This window comes from Typopeltis vanoorti, chromosome 23 (assembly GCF_054136105.1).
Source record: "Typopeltis vanoorti isolate ZY-2024b chromosome 23, IOZ_Tvanoo_1.0, whole genome shotgun sequence".
Lineage (NCBI taxonomy): Eukaryota > Metazoa > Arthropoda > Arachnida > Uropygi > Thelyphonidae > Typopeltis > Typopeltis vanoorti.
Genome location: NC_143571.1, coordinates 80,414,090 through 80,429,243, shown reverse-complemented (window position 1 = coordinate 80,429,243; position 15,154 = coordinate 80,414,090). Strand labels below are relative to the sequence as shown.

General features: G+C 37.3%; 1 protein-coding gene across 1 annotated transcript in view; it reads left to right on the top strand.

The window, feature by feature from the left end:
• The window catches only part of LOC150094027 (dopamine D2-like receptor), an 88,372-nt gene that overhangs the window by 18,749 nt on the left and 54,469 nt on the right, over nt 1–15,154 (top strand). The window lies entirely within an intron of this gene.

The following is a 15,154-nucleotide window of genomic DNA, read 5'->3' as shown; positions in this document are numbered from 1 at the left end:
GTAAGAGGAAGATGAGGTAAAATAATACTTGTGAAGTATGACCTCGCTATAGATTATTCTTACAGTAAAAATCCAATGATTATATCGGATTTTTACTTGAGTTATATTCAAATGTGTTTCGAACAAAGATAGTTTTTTGTAGGTGTTTGAGGATTAATATGGTGAATTTGTTAATACGAAGGCGTTATTTGTTTACTTATGAGCTATTAAGGGACTGCACTTTCATTATATGCATTTCATTTATGAAGCATATTTTTCTTTGTTGTTTGTGAACTAGCACTTCTCTTGAGGTTTCTTTGACTATCTTTATCCTGGTTACCTTTTCAAGATCTAAGTTCAAGAACATGTTAAATAAATAAATTTCTTGGTGTTTGGAACAATTACTTTAAAACTTCTTATATTCACTGTGGATTTCACCTCACAAACAACCAAAATATTTCTTGACACGTTAAACATAAACATTGCATTATTTATATGCAATTGTATTAGTCTTGTTGCAATTTTTTTTCCTCTAAAAATACAAATATAGCTTAAAAACCGAAACCTTGTTATTAACACATTAGAAAATTGATAATAAATTTCAAATATTTTAATAAAGTTTTAAACATTCTAAATTTTCAAACATTCATTTTAATTATAACAATCGAGTGTGCCGTATGCATTCAAATGACATTTATTATGACTTCGGCGGACAACTTTCCTTAGCAGATTGCACTATTCATTAAGCCCTTATTTGTAGTTTAATAGCAAAAGATCCCCAATGCACCTCTTCTGTCATTAAAAAAAAAACTGACTCAACAGCATAGAAATCACCACACTCAAAATGATGACAAACGTTTTGCTATTACACAGAATTTATGAGATTAACCTCTTTACTACATCCATAAAACAACTATCGAATAAAATACTATTTCACATATACAGTATATTTGGCGATCAAGTCCACTATGCGATTATGTTTAGCATTTTGAATGATCCAAAAAAATTACGAAAAATTCTCAAGAGCTTCCTCACTGTAAGATTCAAGAAATTTATTAAAAGTTTTTAATATAAAATACTCTACTGAATGTTAAGAATTTCATACATAAATAATTCTAATTATTAATTTAGTTAATATTTATTAAATCGCAGGAAAGTTATCTTAATATACACATTCGTTTTAATCAAATTAACTAAATAAATAATATAATATAATAAAACTATAAATAAATAATACAAATAAAACTATATAAAACTGTAAAGAGAACTATAAATAAATACCATATAAACTATGTATGTATAAAACTAATTAAGTATAATATAAAATTATATAGCAGGGGTGGCTCCCGAGCCGCATGCGGCTCGCGTCCACGCGTCACGTGGCTCTTCACGATCTACCAGGAAAAAATAAACAAAAAGAAAAGAGAAGACAACAAAAAAGAGGAATAAAATAAAAATAAAGAGAGAAGATACAGAGAAAAACAGGATTCATAAAAATTACTGCAATAAAATAATTTAATTCGAAACACATTAAATGAAGTTTACTTTGAACAATTAGAATAATTCTAAAGGCGAAACACAATAATTTCAGTTACTTATTTAATAGTAGAGGCCTTCCTTGTATCCATTTTCTTAGCAAGCTCCTTAAAATTAGGTGTCTAATTAGTCAAAGCACTTCTTACAAGTTCGTTACAACCTCGCCATGCTCGCACTCACTCACTCTCGTACCATCGCATTGGTCAAAGGTTGTGGCTTTTCTGAGTCTTACCAGAATTATTTTGGCTCCAAAAGGACGCGTAGTTGGCTACCCCCCTGTTATATACTATCATAAAATTATATATAGAAGACACACACACACACACACACACACACACACACACACACACACACACACACACACACACACACACACACACACACACACACACACACACAATTCACATTACAGACATCAAAGACCCACGGGATCAAATTATTTGGATTACTTCTGAAATTATGGGAAACACGAGGTACATTAAGGTTTTCTCGGCGTATCCTCCCACGCAAGGAGGGTTTGTTCCCACCCATATTAAAATATTCGTATGTTACTAAACTGTTCGAACTATACGGAAAGCATTGACATCGTATAACAATTGTTATTCTAATTAACTATATCACGCTTGTCCATGTGATCAGTGGTCTAAAAGAAGAGTAGGAAATGATTTAGAAAATACTTAATTAGAATGCCTGAATTGTTATACGATGCCATGCTTTCCGTATAGTTCAAACAGTTTAGTAACATACGAATACTTTAATATGGGTGGGGACAAATCCTCCTTGCGTGGGAGGATACGCCGAGAAAACCTCAATGTACCTCGTGTTTCCCATAATTTCAGAAGTAATCCAAATAATTTGATCCCGTGCGTCAGTGATGTTTGTATTGTGAATACTGTGTGTGTGTGTGTGTGTGTGTGCGCGCGCGCGTGCGTGTCTTCTATATATAATTTTATGATACTCTATAACAAGAGTAGCCAACTACGTGTCCTTTTGGAGCCAAAATAATTCCGGTGCGAAGCTGAAGCCAGAGTGGTATGCTTTTCTACATGTAATATACTAAAAAGCTTTAAGCAGATCGGGTCCAGGTGTATCAACTTACCTTCTTTCGGGGTACGACGAAGCATTCTTTTTCCAGTATATTTGTTTCGACTGTATTGGAAGCTGTTTGATTTCTTTGGTTCTGAGACGGACCTGCACACGAACGAAGAGGGGCTCTTCACCAACATCAGAAACAATTTAGGAGGGGGGGGGAGAGTCCCATTTCAAATCCCATTTCACTGGGATTTGGCTTGAAGGATCGCTAAGGCTGAATCTCCGTGAAATTTATGAAATCGCTGTACTGCCCAATGATGCGAATCCTATTGTGATGTACTGTAAATGACGGAATCGAAATGGTGGGACATCTCTTCTGTCACGGCTCACGAACACGTCGCATTTAGCAGAAGTTGCCTGAGGTGCTCAGGATTCCAATAACAACTTTTTCGGAAGTGGTCCTACTACAGTCCCCCCCCCCCCTCCATGAAGAAACACCAAAAATATATAATTTTCCTCATTAATGTTCTAAAGTACCACAAATTGTAAGTACGGAAGAAAAATCTCCTCACCAAGGAAAATAGAATTCACCATCGAAACTGGAATTACTTTATCACCTATTTGTGTCGCGTCATTTCTCGGAACAGGTGAGATGCATGTTGGACGAGGATTGGTTATTAAGGAAATGTTGCCGGCTATCTTTCAAGTTACCATTATATGTACCTATCAGTGATTTATTCTTTCTTTCTTTCTCAATCCTCCTCTTCTACCTTTTACAGTGTAGAGGTTTCTTATTCATGTAACCGTTTCGAGGATAAGGTGGTCGGCCCTATGCCTCCCGGTGTATCCTATGTCTGCAGATGCGTGTATTCACGGGGAAGGTTTGCCTGTTCTCTTGGGGACGAAAAACCCGAGTTTCCGGGTGAAAACAAAAACCCTACCACCGTATGAGATTGGCTAACTCACCTTTCATCTAAAGTGACCAAAGAGATGTGAAGAACATCACTGACGGGAATCGAACGCAGGTCTTTCTGAACTATAACGACTGAGCTACGGAGATTCTCAGTGATTTATACAGTTTATTTTTTATCTTGCACTATACATTTTACTGTTATAAATCAGGGGTATGAAGGCTAACATTGAATCAGCCCCAGCTTCCATTTTGTTCTTCCTCTCCTGACTGTCTGCTGAATGTCAGCCACCTTTACATCCTAAACTCCAATATATATATATATATATATATATATATTGTGAGTTCATACGTTGTATATTGTATATTGTATCATACGTTGTGTGTAGAAAGCAAGGGGCGGCTTTGCATAGGCACTGCGGTACTGCTGCTCCCCCAAATTTTCTCGATATATAAATATATTTATTAATTTATTTATATTTGCTTGTAATATTTAATTTTATCATCAACAATCCTATACAATTCTCTTATTTTGTATAAAAATTAATAAAAATCCATCTTGTAGCACTTAGGAGGGCGAAGGACACTAGCAGCACTGTGTTTACCACAGTGCCATATTGCTACGCTTGCAAGCATATGCACGTCATAGTGATATGCGAGCTATTAACGTAATGTGGCACTGTCCGTCGCGCAGTTCCACTGTTGCTTATATGCAGTTTGCGCCAGTAGTAGAGTGTTCGTAATGCTTATCGTGTTTACTCCGTCTCTTTAAATATTTGGACAATATTTAAAGATAATAGATTTTATTTTTATGTAAGTTTGAATTATACCAAACTGTATAATTTTATCGATAGTAAACAATATTTTTTCATGTTTATTTTTTTTCATTTTTACCATAATTTTGATATTTTCTCCAAACAGGCATATACTGTACTTACAGTGTGTATGTATATTTCGAAAGTTGCAGCAACCCCACGATTTCAAGCCACGAGCCGCCACTGGTGGGAAGTTTATATTTTTCAAGCAAGGTAACATTGTACAACTCCAGTTGTTTTACGGCAATGATGACTTCTTAGAATTCATCGATTTCTTTATAATTACTAATGCCCAAATCCTTTTGCTTAAGTAGCAAGGTACAAAGAAAGTAAAAAAAAAATTCTTTTTAAATGTTAAGGTGATTGCACGGAAGCAGAAAGCGTATGACATTTAAAAGAAAAGATAGGATGTCGGCAAAACACGATTAAAAACTGCAAAAACATTGGAAATAAAAAAAATGGACGCTTCTAAATTAATTGGAGAATTCTCTCAAAACAGACAAAATTAAAATTGTCTCGTTGAATGAAATACGAATCAAACAAGAAATGAAAGCACCAAACCGTACATCGATCGAATGATTTTTTGTATTTTATTCTTCATCGTTCGAAGAATTAGATTGTTTTTCACGGAACATGTCGGATTTAGATCACCTTATCTCTATTTTATGTTTTCTTTGTCGTGCATGACATCCCATCCCGGGCCGTGCAATTTAGAGAGTTGCACAGCCTGAACACTACAAAAATGTATTAATAGACAATAATTCTCAATTGACTTTTAAAACTTTTAGACTTTAACTTATTAATAACAAGCAAGGTCAAACCGTCCAACTCCATTAGTTCTACGAAAAAGATGACTTGTTAGAATCCATTCTTAATCATAGATTATGAAGATAAAGACTACAATTACTGAGTGTTGCAGTGATCTCCTTCAACACAATGATCCATTATCTGCCATATTTCACCTCCGAATGACATTTGGAGGTGAAAGAGTTATACAGGGTGTCCCAAAATTCACGCAAGATTTAAATTTAGCGCCATCTGTGCGGTAAAGTGTTGCCAACGAGAAAAAAAAAAGACAGCGTGACAGCTGACAGTTCAGGGTTATTAAAAATGACCACACACAGCGAAGAGAGTTTGTTGAATGGATTTTGGAACAACAAGTGGATGCTTATTTTTCGAACAAAATCATCTTCAGCGATGAGGCTCATTTTCATCTTGATGGCTTCGTTAATCGACAAAATTGTCACATTTGGGATTCAGAAAATCCACGAGTGATTGTTGAGAAACAAATGCATCCACAACGTGTCACTGTTTGGTGCGGATTTTAGGCTGGAGGCATCATCGGTCCATTCTTCTTCGAAAATGCGGCTGGTAAGGCAATAACAGTTAATGATGCTCGCTATCGCGACATGATAATCCATTTTTTTGTGCCTAAATTTCAAGATATGGATGTGGACGACATGTGGTTTCATCAAGACGGTGCCACATGCCATACAGCCCGAGAAACAATTCAATTACTGCATGAGTCATTTCCTGGTCGTGTAATTTCCCGTTTTGGTGATCAGAATTGGCCGCCGATCATGTGACTTAACGCCGTTGGACTTTTTTCTTTGGGGTTTTTTGAAGTCTAAGGTTTATGCCAACAACCCCACGACCACCCACGCCTTGAAGGAGGAAATTGAGCGCTGTATCAACGAAATTCAGCCACATTTATGCATGGAAAATTTCGACAAAAGAGTGCGTATGTGTCAGCAAAGCCGTGGAGGCCATTTACCCGATATGCTATTCCATGCATAACCCTATACTGTATACTTTATGAATCAATAAAAAATTACAATTTTTAATTAAAAACCTGTGTTTTCTATCAAAATTACTTCTTGCGTGAATTTTGGGACACCCTGTATTTTGGGATCTGCATAATCATAGCTTCATACCTATTCATCCATTAGCGCAATTATGACATAGTGAAAAATGCTTTTAAAGGTTGCTTCATCTGTCAAAAAAACTCTGCGAATATATAAGGAGCATAATCACTCCTCACATGTTACGTTTAAGTAGAGAGTGGTCAAAATTAAGGCTTTGTGGAGCGCCATCCAGTGATCCAAATGTGCGAAACTTCGCAGAAATACATTGTGCGTGCGGAAGCGATATCTCGGAAAAAAATAGTTCCAAAATCATTGCCAGGGTGCGTTGTAAACATGGTATTTGCATATCACACAACACAACTCGGTAGGTGTCAGGAGGGTTTAATAAAATGGATGTTTCCCTTCCCAGCTTTGTTCGTGAAGCTGCTAAACAGTTGCAATGTTGTTGCTGCACTCTGCGAATTTCGTCGATTGAACAAATGTCAACGAGATCCACTATCTCTATGTGCTCTGCGCTCTGCGACGAATGATTAGTTTTGGAGAAATGGGATCTTGGGAGTTAGATCTGGCAGACGTCGGAAACCAATCAATTTAAAACAAGTGAATGAAGTTGCTACTGCCATTGTGGACAACACCGTTGGTTCCTGCAGTGAACGTGCTGTATCAAGACACATGGATGTGCATTACACAACTGTCTGGAAAATTCTAAGGAAGATTCTGTATTTCTGCCCATTCAAAATAAACCTGCAACAGGGCTGCACCCGCAGTACTTTGAAAGTCGACTGACACCCATTCCTTGCTCGAGTGGAGTTGGACGCAGCGTGGGCCGTGAATGATTTTGTCTGGATATGAGGCCCACCTTCACCTGAACGAGCGGGCAATACCCACAGTTTCCAGCTAGGGAGCTACACAAAAACCCGCATGCAATCCAATAAATTCCTTTGCACTCACTTAAAGTTACTGTCTGGTGTGGATTTGCAGCTTCTTTTATCACCTGACTATTTTTTTGAGGACAATCGTCGGCCTGATCCTGTGACTTGCTCAGTTATTACTGCCGAGGGAGTATAGCGATATGCTAAACAATTTTGTTGTGCCACAGTTACAGCAACGCCTGTATGCATGGAATCACTCATTTTCGTGCAGGATGAGATCCCTACACACATCGGTCGATCCGATCAGGAAGTTCTTCGAAAACGTTTCACGGAAGTCAGAGTGATGGGCCTTGCGTTTCCCACTACGTATTTGCCTCGTTCACATGATTTGACCCTCTGTGACTTCTGGCTCTGAGGATTTCGCAAAGGCAGGATTTATCCGGATGATACTGATAACTTGCCAGCGCTGAAAGACACCATAACGCAGCATGTGTGCAACATCAGTTCCGAGCAACTGCGTTTCGAACACGCTGTGTAAAGGATGTAGTTTGTGGCAGACTGGGAAGCGCAGCACATTGAAGAGTACAGCCTTTGAATGCACAGTGCAAGTGAAGAAAAACTTGTTATTTATTCCTGTGTCGCTTTTTTTCTTCTTACACACACAGAAAAATTACCCCATATCTACAGGGTGTTCGGGATAAATTTGACAGTTTCGTAAGGAAAAAGAAAATCTTCTTTGTATCTATTAAATTTAATGAATTGACAAAAAAACATTACAGGCAGAGTTAATTACAATACTATCAACAAGATTTACTCAAAATAACCACCATTAGCATCGATCACAGCTTGAATTCTGCTTCGGAACCTCGAACAAGCTGATGCTACAGTCTCCCTGGGAAGGGCCGCAAAAACTGTTTTAATTTTATCCATTAACTGGGCTTTTGTATTACTGGAAGTGCGATTGGTGTCTTTTTCAACTGCGCCCCATACAAAATAATCCATGGGGTTAAGGTCTGGGGAGTTTGGAGGCCAAACATTTGGACTGGTGAAGTCGTAGAAATTTTCAGAACCATTTTTGACTTTTCCCAGAGGTGTGGCAAGGGGCCGAATCCTGCTGCCATACATACGGCCTACCATTGGCTACCCTTGTTATCCAGGGCTTGACTACAGTTAGCAACTCCACGAACAAAGTCCGAATTCCAATGCCAGGGTTCTTCAACACCTGTTCCTGCAGATTTGCGAGGAATTCTGCTGTACGAACGCAATCAGATCGTCTGCTAGGGATCTTTCTTCTTGCTACATCCTCGTAGTCACCATTGCAAGTCTCTAGTTCATGCCTGATTGTTTTTACTGTATTCAGGGAGCATTGGGCAGCAGTCGTAATATCCTTATTTTGATGGCGGGCACGAATCATCATGATACAAGTTATTCTCTTCCATGATTCAGGTGGGTTCCAGCTATCCATCCTTTCTGACATCTTGTATATGAATGAAGAAGGGTCCAAACTTTTAAATGAAGAGAAGTGTGTGTTAATACATGTAACTTACGGAAAAATATAATTAATTATAAATATGTCAAATTTATCCCGAACACCCTGTACATGCAGTACACACACAGCGCCACCTAGTGACGAATTTTGGAACTATTGTTTTTTAAATCAGTTATCGCTTCAATATGACGCACAATGTATTCTTGCAAAGTTTCGCAGCATTTGGATTACTGGGCCTTAAACAGGGATACTTTAATTTTGATCACCCTGTAGAGAGGCAATGAGAGGATAATTTATTATGAATATACATCTGTTGTTGGGTTCGACTGTTCTGAGTCTACAGAACGGTCTCAGTATGCCCAAACAGACTGTTCACAGGTTCTAGAAAGTTTGCAAAGTGGTTCTATTCCAGGTAGACACGATGAATTCCTGTAGTTCCCATCAGATCTATTCAGTGTAGATTATTTATTATTTCAGGAATATTTTGTTCTCTCATATCTCACAGATGTTCGGTAAAATGGACATTTTTGTGAATGAGGAGGGAGGAGGAGGATATTCGTTAAAAGTCATCATGATGTTCCAATAACCATTCCTGGATGACTTGGCGTGTTATTACCAGTCAATAACAGGATTCAGCCTATAAAGAAATACACAATACACCGTACTTGTTCGATTTTGTTGAAGCGGTACGGATTCCTCAAAAGCCATCTACTGTTTTATTTCGTTAGGGACTGCACCCAACTCGAGGTGGAGTCATATGCATTACCCCCCATACTTCGTACATATGCCGCATGATCATTGATCAATTGGCACGACTGTTGAACTCCACATTTCATCTACTTTTCGGATCGATTACCTTTTTCCATCAGAATTTCTGATGTATTATTTCTGATATCTTAGTATTTGTACTTTAGACGTATTCTCAGTATTTAATCGAAGTTATTCGGAAGCCTGCTTATTCCAACTCTTACTCTAATGTGAGAGATATTAATGTGGAGTTGGTCCACTCTTTGCTGCTATAACAGCCTTCAGTCTTTTGTGAGCTCAACTAGATTTTGACACGCTGTTACGATAATTTTTCGATTCTTCTGAAACAGCATTAGTGAGATTGGTGACTGCCGTAGGTGTAGTGCGATTGGTGAGAGTCACCAATCTCACAGCATTAGTGAGATTGGTGACTGTATTGCAACTCCCACTGCGCGCCATGCCGATTCGGCATGGCGCACAGTGGGAGTTGCAATACATCCCACAGGTGTTCAATGGCGTTGAGATCAGGGCTTTGTGCAGATCAGTCAAGTTCTTCCACACCAATATCAACAAACATTCCTACAGAGATCTTGTTTTGTGCATGGGGGGAATTGTGTGTTGATGCAGTCCGAAGACCCAGACAATGATGTCTCCTCTGTCAAACGTTGCAGTTTGAACAAAACATTCGGAAGGTAGCGTTCTCCTTGCATCTTCCAAACCCAGACTTGTTCATCGGAAAGTCAAATGTAGAAGCGTGATTCATCATTCCAGAGAACGTATTTTCACTACTCCAGAGTCCAATGATGGCGAGCTTTACACCACTCTCGTATCCTTGGCACTGTCCTTACCGATGTTCGGTTTGTGGGCGGCTGTGCAGCCATGGAAACCTGTGCATGTTCTTCAGATCCTGAGGAACAGTTTATGTGCTAACGTTATTTGCAAAGGCATTTCAGAACTCGGCAGCGAGGGTTTCAACCCGAAGACACACGATTTATTTCGCGCTACCAGCTTCAGAACTTCGTGATTTTATGCAGGCTACCAGGTCGCGACTGTGCTCCGATCAACTGCATCATATACAGTTGATCGGAGCAGTAATTTTCCAAACTGAGTTGTTGTAAAGGAGGCTTCCTGATTAGTACTACGTCGAAAGTCACTGAACTCATCAGTACGGCACATTTTACTGTTCAGGTTTGTCTATGAAGACTGCAAGACCGTATACTTCCTTTCCTACCTATATGAGTCATGGCTGTGATGTGTATAGCGATATCCACTATTACGGAAGAGTGTCCGGATATTTTTGATTAGATAGTGGCCATGCATGTGGCCATCCTAGTATGATAATGGTTTCCTACTCTTGTCTCTCATCATCATCACCTGTTCGAAGTCTGTCGGGCAGGTTAGCTACTTTGTTCATTATCATTTGAAAGACTTCCGGAAGCACTGTACTGCTTATTTATAGCTGGCTCCATCCTCTTGCCATTATTAATGTCATGTTATTGGTGTATTTCACTAGGTATAGGGACGTCCCTAATATTTTGGACATTAACAGCATATTAGTTACTCCGGTAATGTTGAACGTCACGGATAAGGGCTGACCAGTCGAAAATAAAGTGAAAAAGCAGATGGAAGTGGCTTGAATATGTCGTTTCATTTTGAAATTAATTCTTTTAACCAACATTATCTACCTGTTGTCATGGCAACATCTTGAACGTAACAGAATTTATTGTCGTATACTTTAGAACAATCTTATTGCAGTACTTTAATAAAAGTTCATTTGTAATGATGAACCATCAGTTAAAAATCAGCCCACACAGTAAGTAAAATTAATATTTACTTGCTGTGTGGGCGCGCGATGTCTAGAGGTGGTGAGGACATAAGGTGAAAATAATTAATCTGCGCATCAAAGTCACAGAGTGAACAGGAGTAATGCAAACTCAAGTTATTTCAATATTTATAAGTGCGTAAGAAGCTTTCAAAAAGTCGTGGTTATTGATTTCAATCGGATCGTGACTTTTAAAGTCCATTTACGAGTTTGAAAAGGAAAATATCGGAGCTATTTTGATGTTTTAAGAACAACAAGTCGATGAAGACATTCGTTCATTATCAAGAAAGTCGTATTTCGAAGCTATTTTCGTTCATTTTCGTTATTTCATCCCCCTTTTTTTCCCAACCCACCTCAGTACTTTATAGCTTGCTGCCATCGTTGAAAGAACGCCAAAGGCAGCCTGCAAATGAGTGCAGCCAGCTCTCGGCGCTGTAGTTCAACACAGTAAACAGTAATTAATTACATTACATGTCGTATAAGAGAGAGAGAGAGAGAGAGAGAGAGAGAGAGAGAGAGAGAGAGAAGGAAGGAGAAAGAGGGAGGTATTCGTCGTCTAGGATGCACTGTGTTATAAAGCAAGTTCTGTTTTAATTAATGTTTGTTAGAAGACATCTTACAATCGTTTAAGTCTGATGGGGGTTTTCTTTCTTCAAGACACGAGCGCTCTTAGTCCATTAAGAAGAAGAGAAACTGCAGGGCAGAGTTAAGATGATAAATCAGTTGTAACCACACGTACGCACAAACCACAATGGCTTCCATTTGGAGATTTGACGTTTAATTATGGAAGATAAAGAACACAGAGATATTAGAGTTTGTAATCATTACGCTAGCGAGCTAGTTTGAAAGAGAACAATTGGAAATGATGTCTGCGGCAGAAAGCTTCCTCACTTGTCACTAGAGTGGATGCGGGTTTGGCTCATCTCTCGGCTTCGTATAATTTCTCTGCCAGTTACGTGCTAGATTGTGCATGACGAAATTAAAATTTTCCTTTTCACGAATATTTACAAGCTACTAAGTTGTAAACAGTTGTCTTATTAATAGCTTTGTTATTTTAACCCTGCTTCGCACGATGAGTTAGTTGAATCAATTAATTTGATTGAGGTTGAAATATTTATTTTTGTATACAATCGTTTTTAATTTTTTTTTACTATTTATTATGTAATACTATGTTAAATTAATATATATTTGTGTAATACTTATTAGAAAAAAATTAGTGCTTTAAAATTATAATACATTAACTATAAATTTCAAAACCTGATTTTGGTTTGCTAATTTCCGGTGCTTTTGGATATTATCACTTGAGGATGATTTCAGAGTTTTGTTATTGAACCGACAACAATAAAAAATCTATTAGTATTACAATACACAGCATAATATGTGCGCATACGCTACGGTAATTATAATAATTTCAGTGAAAGTGATATTTTTTATTTATTTTTTAAATCTCAATCCCACATATGAGTAGTTGAAAAAACGTATAACTATACTGCCTATGCAAGAAAGTGATTAGGGGAGAATGAACGAATGTTCTGACGAGTTTCTTGAAGATCTGGAGGTTGTATACATTGGAAGAAAACAGTACAGGAAGGATGTTCCAAGATGAGACTCCTCAGTCTCTTTTTAGAGGCTGATGAGTCTATGGATGTAAAATGCTTGCCAAGATAGATGTCAAAGTCAACCCGAGAAGAGAAAACTAACCTTGACCTGAAGATCAGAATATTATGAAAAGATATTTTTCGTCGGAAATAAAACAGGATTATGTTTGGGTAGCATTGAAATTCACGATCTTCGCCCCACTTGAGAAAAGCGAGGAGGTCAGTGTTTCATGCATTATTATAGGTTCTAGAAAGTTGAGTCATTTGATCACCACAAGATGGTTTCCGAAATAAAAATGAAGACTTGTGCTATCATCAGCAAAACTACGGATAGGATTTGAGGTTAAAGAGAGAAGGCCATTAATTTATAGACGGAAGAGTGTGGATAAAAGCACAGAATAGTAGGTACCCGGAATTAGCAGAAAATATAATGAGATAAAAACATATACCATGAAACGCAGTTAATGACTAGGGAGAAAACGCAATCAAAAAGGAAAGCAGAGGAACTATAAGATGGTAGCACGTAAGAAATTCTTTGTTTCAGGCTCGAACTAACGCCTTGGAAATATCAAATGAAAGAGGAATAGATGCAAGTGAAACCATCTCCCTCGTCATCTTTGCAATGTAAACGATATAAGGATATACGATGGATTGGAAGAAGGTATGTAGAAAAGGAAACACGGATAAGATTATGGTTGTGGATGCCAAAAGTAGAAAACATCAACAGTAAAGTGTAGTTTGACGGAGAGTTGGTTAAGAAGAGGTTTAGGGTCTTGGGACAATGATGAGATTTCCGGTATTCTGGCAGATCCGTGAACAGTTTGTGTTAATTATTTGCTGTCAGTAATGAGCAAACACAAGTTAGATAAGTCCTCTCCTTTTGTAATCTTAGAAAGTGAGATTAGGGGAGTCAGTTTGAATTTCAAACATGGGAGTCTAGGAATACAATCGCGCTGTTCAGTTAATTAGACTGCATGAAATCAACCTTCGGGGATAAATAATCACAGAAACTATCAGAATTATGAGAGATATTCTGGAAGGTTGATTTTTGGCAGTCTAATTACTAGATAGTGAGAATATCTTCCTTATAAATTTCAACGTTAAAAATTCAAATTGTTACATGCACGAGATTGAGAAACCAGCAAAGCAATTTACTGCTTTGTTTGTAAATGGTTTTCTAAGTCAAATAATAGCTTAATGAAGGATTTTAATAACTGGGGAAATATAACACGAACCTTATGTAATCACGAGCATTCTACTGAGCACATACGAGATGTGCACATAATAACACGGAATTTTGAGGTATGCAAGTGAAGATGTATATATTTAATGTTATATTAAGGCTCAGGATTAGTGAAGCTGATGTAGAAGTTTTTTGTTTTGTTTGTTTCCTTTTTTTGGGTGTGTTTTTTGCGATTTTTAGTTTTTGATGTTTTTGAAAATTGTATAAGATTCATATATAAAGAATAATATCTATTTTTTTTTTCTCTCTGTTTGTTCATTCATCTATCTAGTAAACAAATTGGAACAAAGGACTACCACATTTTGTATAATGCTTCATTTGGCTGTTTTAACAATTAACATTTTGACTCTTGATAGTCTTTTTACAGATAATATTTGGTTAGTATAGAACCATTTATTGTTGCTCATTATTGTAAAGCGAAAAAAAATAGTAATCTGGAAAAAAAGTCACTTGGTATAAGACAAAATATTTTGTCATTAAAAATAATTTAAAAACGTATTTATTTTTCGTTGGAAAATTTGAATATTCATGACATACATAGAGAGAAATAATTTCATTTCGGTAAAAAAAATGAAAAATGAATTAATTTGACCAACAAGAAAAGACTGAAAGAAAAACTTGTGCTAATTCTATTCTTTAAATGAAAAAAAGGGCAAATTATTTTTATTAAATTTAGAGAGGTAAATTGTACAAATCTTTAGTATTATTTTTCAACGTACAAGGGTGGTCTTGAAGGTTCTCTGCCTCGACCATAGCTAGCAACACTACTGGAAAGATTTTTTTTTCTAAGTTGGTACATCTATCATAAGCATCTACGTGAAATTGCAAGTCATTCTATCAAGTAGTTTGTTTTGTATCTTGCGGTTATAAAATTCTTTGTAGAGTTTTAACGCCAAAAGAAATTAATTCGAAGTTCACAAAAGTTTATGAGCTCTATTCTCCTTCGTTTTCGACATGGTACTGGATGACTGGCGAGTCAAAGTGCGTGAAATTGCTGAGACTATAGGCATTTCAAAAGAACGTGTAGGATATATTTTGAATGAAGAATTGCAAATGAAAAAGCTTTGTGGAAGGTGGGTGCTGCACTTGCACACAGCAGATCAAAAACGCACTCGCATGAAAATCTCTGAACAGTGCTTGGAGCGTTTTAACAAGAATAAAACTGATTATATGTGTCGATTTATTATTATGGATGAGACTTGGATTCACCATTACACAGCGGAATCCAAAGAGCAGTCAAAACAGT